Source organism: Lactuca serriola, chromosome 3, assembly GCF_051521515.1.
Source record: "Lactuca serriola cultivar US96UC23 chromosome 3, Lser_US96UC23_V15, whole genome shotgun sequence".
Taxonomy (NCBI): Eukaryota; Viridiplantae; Streptophyta; class Magnoliopsida; order Asterales; family Asteraceae; genus Lactuca; species Lactuca serriola.
Window position 1 is genome coordinate 231,389,044 of NC_136410.1, and position 12,664 is coordinate 231,401,707.

Consider the following 12,664-nt stretch of genomic DNA (forward strand, 5'->3'; position numbering starts at 1 on the left):
CGATGACGAAGGTTCAGAGATTATAGAGAAGAAATCTAATAAGGTCATTCTCAAATCAGATCGAAAAGGCGAAATGTTTCCTCTGAATCTCAGACCAATCAAAGGAAATCCAGCCATATGTCTTTTATCCAAAGCTCACTCTGACGAACACTGGTTGTGGCACCGAAGGCTCTCTCATCTCAACTTCAAAGACATCGACAAGCTTGTCACCAGAGGTCATGTTCGGGGTCTTCCATTGCTCAAGTTTGATCGATAACACTTATGTGTTGCATGCGAAATGGGGAAACAAAGTCGTCAAAGTCACCCATCAATTATAAACACAAAAGTTGTTGAACCACTTGAGTTGCTTCACATCGACTTATGTGGTCCGTCATCAATCGAGAGCATTGGCGGTAGCAAGTACATTCTTGTTGTCGTTGATGATTTCTCACGTTTTACATGGGTATTCTTTCTGAAGCACAAATCTGAGGCCACTTACAAGCTAAAGATGTTTATCAAGCAAGTTGAAGTGCAACTGAGAAAAGTCGTTCGAAACATTAGGAGCGACAATGGACTGGAATTCAAGAACAAAGAATTCGAAAACTTTCTGGAATAAAAAGGAACCAGTCATAACTTCTCAGCCCCTTACACGCCTCAACAGAATGGTATTGTCGAAAGGCAAAACTGATCCTTGTGTGAGGCGGCTCGAACTATGCTAAGTTTTGCTTCTCTTCCCTTATATTTATGGGCTGATGCTATTGCTGCAGCATGTTTTACACAGAATAGGTCTTATCTCAACAAGTGTTTCTCTCTCACTCCTTATGAGATCATCAATAACAGGAAGCCAAACGTAAAATTCTTCCATGTGTTCGGTTCACGGTGCTTCATCTTCAACTCCAAAGAACATCGTAACAAATTTGATGTTAAAGCTGACGAAGGAATTTTTCTGGGATATTCTCTTACTTCAAAAGCATACCGGGTTTTAAATAAGTGTTCTAGAAAGATTGAAGAAACCTATTATGTGACTTTCGATGACAGCTACGTCAAGAAGCTAAAGACTACTGAAGAAGCTATTGGAGAGATTTTTTCTCAAACAGGTCAAGTCACAGCCACGATTGCTAATCTATTTGATCAGTTCGTTGACCTGTTCGATGAACCTGAGAAAGCCACTCTATCAGAAGCCAAGGAGGCAGACAACAAAATCGATCATCTGAAGCAGATTGTCAAAGATGCAGCCAAACAAATGGGAGAAGGAGAACAAGTTCAAAATGAACCTCCTCAGCACGACACTTCAGTTGAGGGGGAGAATCTAATTTCTTCAAATCAACCGAACTCACACTTTCAGGGGAAGAATTCCAGTCCAGTAGCACCCGAAAGCTCAGCTACACCCGAAAGTCCGGTAGCACCCGAAACTCCGGCTACTCCTAAGAGTTCTGTTGCACCCGAAGGTCCAAACCAACCTAAAAATCCAAATGATTCATCATCAGTCGAGGGGGAGAATTCTGATATGTTCTATGATGATGATAGTCAATCTAAATTGGAAGAAATGGTCAACGCCGAATTGGATCCATCCTATGATCCAAACTATCCTCCCCTCGTTAAATGGACCAGAGATCATCCTGTATCTCAGATAGTGGGTAATGTATCTGAAAAGGTCCTGACCCAATCCCAAGTGAAGGCAAAGCAAACCTCCCTATTTTCCAAAGTAGAGTTCTGCATGTATAATTCCTTTGTATCCAAAGTTGAGCCGAAGACCGTCAATTTTGCTCTTGATCATTCTGATTGGGTCCAAGCAATGATAGATGAACTCAATGAGTTTGAAAGAAACAAGTTATGGCGTCTCATTCCAACACCTAAAGATGCCTCAGTCGTTGGTCTCAAATGGGTATTCAGAAACAAAACGGACAAGGAGGGCAATGTGATTCGAAATAAAGCTCGTCTTGTGGTGAAAGGATTCTGCCAGGAAGAAGGAATTGATTACGAAGAAACATTTGCTCCGGTAGCAACGCTGGAATCTGTTCGAAATATTTCTTGCCTACGCTGCACACAAGAACTTCGAGGTCTATCAAATGGATGTGAAATGCGCCTTTCTGAATGGAGAACTTGAAGAAACGGTTTACGTGGAGCAACCTCCAAGTTTTGTGAATGAAAAGCATCCAAATCACTGTTACATTCTGGACAAGGCTGTTTATGGTCTGAAACAAGCGCCTAGGGCATGGTATGAAACACTAACTAAGTTCTTAAAGATGTCTAAATTCAAACAAGGTTCGGTTGACCCAACCTTCTTTCGAAAGAAGGAAGGTAACCACCTTATGATAGTTCAAATCTATGTCGATGATATCATCTTTGGCTCAACGAATCCTAGCTTAACAGCTGCATTCAGAAAGCTGATGGAGACGAAATTTGAAATGAGCTCAATGGGTCCGATTAACTTTTTCCTTGGTTTAAACATTAGACAGGGACCCAAAGGCATCTTTATCAACCAGGAAGCATATACCAAGACTCTCCTTGCTAAATTCGGCATGATGGGAGATTCAAAGGTCAAAGTTCCAATGGCGTTCGACACCAAACTCACACCATCCTTGGAAAAACCGGCAGTTGATATAACGTTATATCGACAAATGATTGGATCCCTGATGTACCTCACAGCTAGCAGGCCCGATATAATGTTTTCTGTGTGTTATTGTGCTAGGTTTCAGGAGAATCCTCGTGAACCACACATGCTAGCAATGAAAAACAGACTCCGATATCTGAAGCGAACCACCTCTCTCGGTCTCTGGTATCCCTCAAACTCGGGGTTCTTTGTTCAAGCCTACTCAGATGCAGACCTTGGAGGATGTGGTTTAGACAGGAAAAGCACTAAAGGAGGATGTCAATTCCTCGATGGAAAGTTGGTGAGCTGGCAATCTAAGAAACAAACATGTGTTTCACTGTCTACAGCCGAAGCAGAATATATTGCATCCGCTTCTTGCACATCTCAAGTGATTTGGATCCAAAGTCAACTCAGGGATTATGGACTCAATATGAAAAAGATCCCATTATATTGTGAATCAGAAAGTGCAATTAGGATCTGTCATAACCCAGTGCAACATTCCAAAACCAAACACATTGCATTGAGGTATCACTTCATTAAAGATCACGTCGAAGACGGAAACGTAGAAATTCATTTTGTTCGAACTACAGATCAACTGGCTGACATCTTCCCCAAAGCTCTTCCTGAAGCAAGGTTTCAATAAAATTCTACAAGGGCTAGGTATGATGGAATCGGAGTCAGTACCAAAAACTACTTCTCAAAACTAAAAGTTGTAAGCGAAATGAACCGAACGTTCGGGTTCGGTTCCCGTGAGTGCCGAAATGAACTGAGCGCTCGGGTTCGGTCCTATTCTCTTATCTTTGCTTCTCACTTACAGGTAGTTTCTTTGGTGGTAAACTTTTTATACTCTTATGTCTCATTTCTTTCTTACTTTTTCAAAGTTTTTTGTCTTTTTATTTTTTTTCTTTCTTTAAATCAAAAACTCCAAAAAAAAAAAATTTGTTGTTTGTTTCTCTCTTTAAATGAAAAACTCCAAAAAAAAATATTTTTTTTGTTTGCTTGTGTTCGTTAATTTTATGTGGATAATTGTGGAGCAGCTCTTGTTCTCACATTTTTAATAGTTAAGTGTCCCTAGAAGCATGTTGTTGTATGTGTCCAAAGCCTCATCCGATTCTGAATAATAGCCTTACTGACTTGGTATATACAAACCTTGTCTTCCCAGTTAGGCTTTTATATTTATTCTAATCATGAGCTACCTTACTCTATTCTCACATGAGATAAGAGTTTTCTGCTTGGTCCTTATTTTACAGTAGAGGTACTTTGGTTTCTTTACACCATTTCCAAATACTTTTCTCCATCCTATTCGCCTCATACAAGTAACCCTTGAGACTCTCGGTAATTACCACTGAGGTTTATGGTTACACAATTTCTGTGTTCATGATCTTAGCTTCGTGCCACTACGTGCTAAGTGAAGCCCACAATTCAATACCTACTATGCATTGACGGTGAACAATTACATTTGCTCTAGTTTTCACTCATGAATTAACGAAGTCACCCATGGGGCTGTACCTTGAAATCTCTAGATTTTCTTTTTGTGTGATTCTTATGAAATTGTTAAATCCCATAACATTTCTTCCCTTAGAATCCAGTTTTATTTTTTTTTGAGATTTCACCTAAAAGTATTTTACACATGCCACTTAAATTCCCTTCACACCTACTTGTTCAACAGACTACATTGGTCTCACAAGTACTTCAGTTGATTTCTGTCTTATGTCAAGATCAGGAATTCTGAACTGAAGCAAAAGCCACCCACATTAGCCTTATTAAAAGATGTCTTTCAATACTTCTTAATAAGTGTTTGATCGTAATTCAAGGGGAAACCACACAAACACTTTAAGGTCTCTCTTGACTTTGAAGGAAGAGATTTGTGCCCGGGATCTATTGTTTTGTGTCTTTATTGGCATCACAATTTCCCACATATGTATTCCTTTATTTCTTTTCTTTTACACTCTATGCACGAAAATCTTTTTGATTTTCTATAATTCTGGTTTCATTACTTACAAGCAATCTTTGGCTATGGGATTTAACGTTATAAAAGACATGTGGCTCATAATGTTACACGTGGATATTTTGCTTTATGAGGACAACTCACTCTAAAGGGATAAGTTGTTGACTCAGCCGAAAGTCCAATCGGTTTGATATTTCAAACGGCGCTTGATGGGAAGGCATGTGAAGTGGAACTGTTTTTGACACTTCAAACGGCGCCTGATGGGAAGGCTTATGAAACGGGACAGTTTTTCTCTCTCCTGCGTAATCATCGGGGCTCTAAACTGTCACGTGTAAATCACCTAAGGAAACTCTTCGCATTTCCCTTGAAGATTTGGGAACAACTTTTTCTCTCTCTTCTCACCACGGTATAAAAGGTAATTTCTACCATAATTTACCTCTTTACTGCACCAAACCTTCAGAGAGCAAGAAAAGCTTTGATTCTTCTACTGTTCATCATCCCTCCCAAATTCTTTCCTTCAATGGCAGACTCATCATCAGTTCATGCTACTTCTCACATTCTGCCAATCCGTCCTCAACAAAGTTTGATTATCGGCCTCACTCCTCAAGTTTACGATGCATTCATGTTTCCAATCATCGAATGTCTCAAGTATTCGCCGCCGGTTCCAGCTCTCACCAAGGTCGAAACAGTTCCAATGGAGTGTCTCTTACAAATATTCTCCACTGCCCACTATTGTTGGATATAGTGTCTAAGTCCATAACTATATTTGGTATGTACTTGACCCGACCCGGCATGGTCCATTTGGGTTGCACTTCACCCGAACAATTTATGGATAATATTTGAGAATAGTACAAGTTATGATTTATTAATACATTATAAGTTCTAATATATTAATATAAGATCATATTATTTAATTAGTAGTGATCTATAATTAATCTAGGATTAATTTAGTGATCAAAGATATTACTAATTAAATATGGGCTTTTATATTTATATAGTGTGGGCTTATGCTTATTTGGAATGGGCTAGGCTTGGATGGAGAAGTCCATGGATACTCCATGGAGCTTTAACCCATGGATCTCATGGAAATGAAGAGACATGGGTATTAGGGTTTACATGGATGTAACCCTAATCCACCACACTATATAAAGGAGGCTTTGGCTCTTGAAATCAATCTAGTGGACACTAGTTGACACGTGTTGAGGTGAGGGCCGATTTCAAGAGAAGTGGTGACTATTCTCTCAAAGTTCCAAGTTTGTGGTGATTTGTGACTTTCATTTGAGGCATCCACACTATTGGTGCTAGGCTCAAAAACTCCAAGCAATCAACTACAACTTCAAGGTAAGTATTTCTACTAGCTTTATTTGATTCATGTTCCCCATGCCATGCTAGTTAGGATATGAACCTTGGAAAAATAATTATTTGCATGTATCATAGAAAAACATAGATCCAAGGTTTATTAGGGTTGCATGTACACTTAGGAAGTGTTAGAATGCTCAAAACCCAACAGTGGTATCAGAGCCTAGGCTTGTTTGTTTGATACTTGTTGCAATATGCTTGGAAAAAGTCGAAATCTTGATGTCTGACTGATGGACTCGCCGAGTCCATGGGGGGACTCGCCGAGTCCACTTGTATCTTCAACCTACTCGCCGAGTAGGTTCATGCACTCGGCGAGTAGGGTCGACAGAGTGCAGATTTTCGACTTTAGTTGCTGGAAATGGATTAGAAACATTACCCTAAACTATTTTGGTACTTGAAAACTTGTTTTAGAAGGTGTAATGTCTTTTCTAACTCATTTACAACAACTAGTTATCAAAATTACAAAGATTAAGTGTGATTTTGATATATGAAAGTGTTCATGTTCATGATCTTGTTCTTATGATGTTTAGATGATCATAGGAATTATTTGTAACCTATGTGGTAGATTAATTCATGATCATAATGTGATTTAATGGAGTCCATAACTTGTCCTCAAGTTATGGAAAACCAAAAGTCTCTTGGATTGAAAACCATTAAAAGAACACAAGAGTTAGAAAAATGAAGAGTCTTCATTTTATTACTCTATTAAACTCATAAGTTACTGTTGGGCTGAAGATTATTTTGAAGATTGCGTCTTTTGGTCTCGATAGTATAGTTATTTTGTACTCCGGTTTGGGCCTGTCCAACCAAGAGCCTTTTATGTTTTATATATAAGTATATGCTTGCATGCATATTAGGTTAACGATTTTTTTAGAGATTAACAAAATAGCGATTCATCTAGAGCATAACAGGTTTCTTTAATCGTTCTTGTAACCTACCAATCCTCTACCGTTGATGTTCTTAATCGAGCTCTTCTGAGGATTTTGTTTAATCATTCGACACGTTTGATTCAATCTTGTTTCGTTCTTATTTTCATGTTCTTATAGTGTTATATTTACATACTTGTTCAAGATCTAATCGATCTTCATAGATTAAAGGTTGTTTTTTAATCTCATCAATTGGTATCAAAGCAGGAGGCTGTGTAATTGATACATATCTTTTCTGTGAAAAAGATTTCCATTAGGGTTTTTCCGCAACTATCGATATTTATTGAGCCGTCATCTCATTATTGACGTATCTTGATATTTATTGTTTTGCCCTAATCTGTTTTATTACAAGTCTGATCTTTGAACAGGTTTTTTCGATCATAATGGACGAGACGCAATCAAACCCTATTAATATTTCCAACAGCATCGGTTCGACGACAAAGATTCCAATCTTATACACCCATGACTATGAAGTATGGGCGCATCACTTCGAAGACTACGTGATTGGATCTGAAGATAATGGGTACCTCATATGGGAAGCCATCATCAATGGACCGTTTTCTCATTCTGCAACGTCCAGGACCATTAAGACACAAAAGGAGTACAATGATCTGCTAAAGGATGTGAAGCATATTGCACAAGATGAAAAGGACAAATTTCAGTGCAATATTAAGGCGTTAAGGTTGATCAGATTCGCCCTTCAGTCCGACACATTCAGGTTGGTCAGCTCATGCACGATGGCAAAGGAAGTTTGGGATAGACTTCGTGAACTGTATTCTACAGACGAGGATCTTGAACATTCTATCCAAACCTTGCTCTTATCTGAGTTTGGAGAATTCAGGCAAGGGGCCAAAGAAACGGTGACCCAAACGTTCGATCGCTTCAATCATCTTCTTAGCAAGATGATCAAACACGATATTGAAAGGAAGCTTATTGAGCAGAAGGTCACGTTCTTAAATGGTCTGAGGTCCGAATGGAGAGCTGTGGTGTCTACAGTCAAAGCCCATGAGCAGTTTAAATCATACTCTTTGGCGAAACTGGTGGGTATTCTCAAGTCCCAAGAGAAGATTGTGTTGCAAGAGAAGAATGTCGTTTCAAGCCTTGGTTCGTTGGCCCTCCTATCAAAAAGTAAAGCTGTGATGGAGGACGAAGACCTCAACTTGGAGGAATATGACCTCACGTCTGAAGATTATGCCATGATGGTGTCCAATCCCAAGAGGTTCATAAAGAAGAAATTCCCCAGCAACAAAAACCGAAACTGGCAGGGGAGTTACAGTTCAGAAAAGGTGAACAATGAACCGAAGGTTGAGGAGCCCAAGAAGGAACCGAAAGTGGATGGCGATTCCGAAGTAAGCTGTTTCTACTGTGGTGTGAAAAACCACTACGCTAAGGATTGTGTTCTTAAAAAGATGGCTGAAAAGGATGACGGAAAGGATGAGGAAGCTGTGTTGCAGAAGAGACTGGATGAGTTGAGAAAGAAGAAGTCTACCGCTAACCCTTCTATTAATGCTCTTATTGTGCAGGGTTCGGTTAATGATGACGAGTTCGGTAGCACGGAAGTTTGGTCTACCGACTCAGAAGACGATGAAGTGAGAAAGCCTACCCATGGAAAGGCTTATGTGACCAAGGAGGAGAACAGTGGAGGAAGATGCTTCATGGTGTCTGACGTATCTCAAATGAGGGGATACAACACCGATGGTGGAAGCGATGGACCGAAGGTGCAGGAGGACATGTGCTTTACGGCCAAACCACTCAGCCAGCAGTTCAATGAGCTCGATGAACTGATAAAGAAGGTACAATCGGTTTTCATTTCATCTAAAGTACCAACATCCTCATATGAGAAAGAACTAAAAAACGTTAATACAAGAATTTCTCATCTAGATAGTAGCTTAACTCAAACTCGAGTCACCAATTCTAACCTAACTGATCAATTAAGCAGGGTGGCGTCGAAGAGTGAGGAGCGGAGAATGTGGATCGAGTTAAAGGAGTCGGAATTAGTTAAAGTTAAAGACGAAAACATTTATTTGCAAAGAGACAATTTAAAATTGTTAAAACAGCGGAATGTTTTTTGTTTAATTGCTAAACGTTTATATTCTAATATTACTCAGCTTCACCTGGATTGTGAAATAGGCCAAAAGATCCATCGCATGATTTTGCCCTTCCTAGAGTTTAAGGAGGATGAAATCGATGCCGAAGCCTACAATTGTGAGAGTGTGATATCGTCTGATGATGTCAATCCGACCTACATGTATGGACTGGACAAAATTGAGTCCTTCATTAAATCCAAGGACCACAAGGACATGCTCAAAAATCTTTTGGACGAAAATGATAGACTTAAACTGAGAACCGAAACTATACAAAAATTTGACTCTTTAAACGCCAACGTAAGCTCAGAAAACAAAATTGATGTTGAAAATGCATCTGAGCTTAACGAGGACAAAAACATGAGTGAAATTTCTGTAGAGGACACGGTTGACTGCTCAGAATTTGTTAAAAGCGAACCTGAAAACCACAAGAATCTTATTTCTGAAAATTCAGTGGAGTTCGCTAGATTGTCCCAACAGAAGTCCCCGAAATTAGCAGAGAAAGCAGTTGTGTATCAAAAGGTCAGGACTACTCCGAATCAAGTATACAAAGTGACTGGAGTAACCGAACATCAGACAGCCGAACTCACAGCTATTGTAAACGAAGACAATGTTGATGGCTATGATGAGTACTTCTAGGAAGCTCCAATAGATAATGCAAACGAAACCGTTGGCTTATCTGAAAGAACCTCCTGGATGAGTAAAGGAAGATACATACCTGAACCCTTGAATAAACCGGACAATTACGACGAGCCTGGCACCAGTGGTACGAAAGATATTCCTCAGGAAGATGAAAGTTCGGCAAAGGAAGACATTCCCTCTACTCCCTCAGCTCAAGGTAAAACTCCTACAGTTCAAAAGGAACCAGCCAAGGTGAAACCGAAAACGAAAGCGAATGTTCATCATCAACCAAAGCAGATGAGGAACAAGAAGAGAGAAAGGAACCAAAGATACAGGAAGAATCTCTCTGAAAGGAGACAATTCTGGCAGTCCCAGAATGCATACTTCTCACATCAAGACAAGAATCTGAAGTATGAAAACAATCCTGTCGAAAAATCTGAAAGTCACAACAACCGAAAGCCAAGGTTCGGTTCACAAGACGATTCCAACCGAAAGCAAAGGTTCGGTTCAGAAGTCAAAAGAAATCAAAACTCTAAGGTTAGTCCCTTCAATGATCAAAAGCAAAAGGGTCACCTAGAGTCTCCAGTCAAGAAGTCCTCTCCATCTAAACCCACTTCTTCTACTTCTTCTAATTCTTCTACCAATTCATCTCCATCTTGCTCTAAAGCTAATTCTGTTCGTTCTCAAAAATCTCATCCGTCAGCTGAACAAAAGGGCAAGCAGAAGGTCAATGAATCCAAATCAGAGTCCAAACCAAACGCATCCAATCCTAATAAGATAAAAGTTTTTACCATTAAAAAGAAAGATGAAACAACACTCATAAAACGAACATATCTAGTTGACATCTCTCTTACTCTTCCTGTTCCCATGAAAAGCTCACATGGACCCAAGAAACTTTGGGTTCCTAAATCTGCTTAATTTTTGCAGGTTATAAGTGACGAGCAGTTCGACGAAGAATGGTACATCGATAGTGGCTGCTCACGTCACATGACAGGGAGGCAAGAGGAGCTCAGGGAATACAGATCTCTTGCAAATGGTGGCAACGTCAAGTTTGGAAGGGCTCCAACACAACCTCATCAGTGTATCTCAGCTTGTTGGAGGTACAGGTCTCAAAGTCTCATTCGATGATGAAGGTTCTGAAATCATAGAGAAAAAGACAAAGAAAGTGATTCTCAAGTCAGAGCGAAAGGGTGAAATGTTTCCCTTAAACCTTAAACCCATCAAAGGAAACCCAGCTATATGCCTGTTATCAAAAGCTCAATCCGACGAAAGCTGGTTGTGGCACCGAAGACTCTCTCATCTCAATTTCAAAGATATCAACCGACTTGTCACTGGAGGTCATGTTAGGGGTCTTCCATTGCTCAAGTTCGACAGAGATCATTTGTGTGCTGCATGCGAAATGGGGAAGCAGATTCGTCAAAGTCACCCATCTGTAATCAACACAAAAGTTGTTGAACCACTCGAATTACTTCATATCGATTTGTGTGGTCCTTCATCTATCGAAAGCATCGGTGGTAGCAAGTACATTCTTGTTATTGTTGATGACTTTTCAAGATTTACATGGGTGTTCTTTCTAAAGCTCAAATCAGAAGCGACTCAAAAGCTGAAATTGTTCATCAAGCAGATTGAAGTACAGCTCAAGAAGGTTGTTCGCAACATCAGGAGCGACAATGGTCTTGAATTCAAGAACAAGGAGTTTGAAGAGTTTCTAGCAGAAAAGGGAATAAGTCACAACTTCTCAGCTCCCTACACACCTCAACAGAACGGAATAGTCGAAAGACGAAACCGATCTTTGTGTGAAGCTGCCCGAACTATGCTAAGTTTCGCTTCCTTACCTCTTTATTTTTGGGCTGACGCTATTTCTGCTGCTTGTTTTACACAGAACAGGTCTTATCTCAACAAGCAATTCACGCTCACACCTTATGAGATACTAAACAACAGAAAGCCCAATGTGAAGTTTTTCCACGTGTTCGGCTCACGGTGTTTCGTCTTTAACTCTAAAGAACACCGCAACAAATTCGATGTCAAAGCCGACGAGGGAATCTTTCTGGGCTACTCTCTCACATCCAAGGCATACAGGGTCCTAAACAAGCGTTCGAGAAAAATTGAAGAGACATACTATGTGACCTTTGATGATAGCTATGTCAAAAAGCTACATGCTACAGAAGGATCCGCTGGGGAAATCTTTCCTCAAACTGGGCAAGTCACAGTCCCGATCGCCAACTTATACGAGAAATTATGGAGCTCTTTGACGAACCAGAGAAAGCTTCTCTCTCAGAAGCAGGTGCCGCAGACAACAAGGTTGACCGCATGAAGCAGATTGTCGAAGAAGCTGCAAGGAGAATGCATGAAGGAGGATCGACTACTGATGACCCTCCATCTAACAATGCTTCAGTCGAGGGGGAGCCAAGCTCAAATGTCGAGGGGGAGCCAAGCTCAAATGTCGAAGGGGAGCCAAACTCACAAGTCCAGGGGGAGCCAAGTTCTACAACTTCAACCGAAGGTCCTTCACCAACCGAAGGTGCTTCTCCAATCGAAGATGCCTCTCCAAACGAAGGTGCTTCAACGCCTAAAAGTCCAGCACCACAAGAAACCCCTGAACCTCATGTTTCTCAAAGCTCATCAATTGAGGGGGAGCATGATGATATGACACTTGATTACGATAGCCAATCTGAGCCAGAAGAAATGATTAACGCTGAACTAGATCCAACCTTTGATCTGAATTACCCTCCTCTTACCAAATGGACCAGAGATCATCCTATCTCTCAAGTAGTTGGTGATGTATCTGAAAAGGTTCTGACCCGATCACAACTGAAGGCAAAACAGACATCCTTATTTTCAAAGGTTGAGTTTTGTATGTTTAACTTATTCGTATCAAAAGTTGAACCGAAGACAGTTAACACTGCCCTCGATCACTCTGATTGGGTTCAAGCAATGCAAGACGAACTGAACGAATTTGAAAGGAACAAAGTTTGGCGCCTCATTCCAACTCCTCCAGATGCTTCGGTTGTTGGTCTAAAATGGGTTTTCAGGAACAAAATGGACAAGGAAGGGAATGTAATAAGGAACAAGGCTCGTTTGGTAGTAAAGGGGTACTGCCAGGAGGAAGGGATAGATTATGAAGAGACTTTTGCTCCACTAGCTAGGCTAGAAT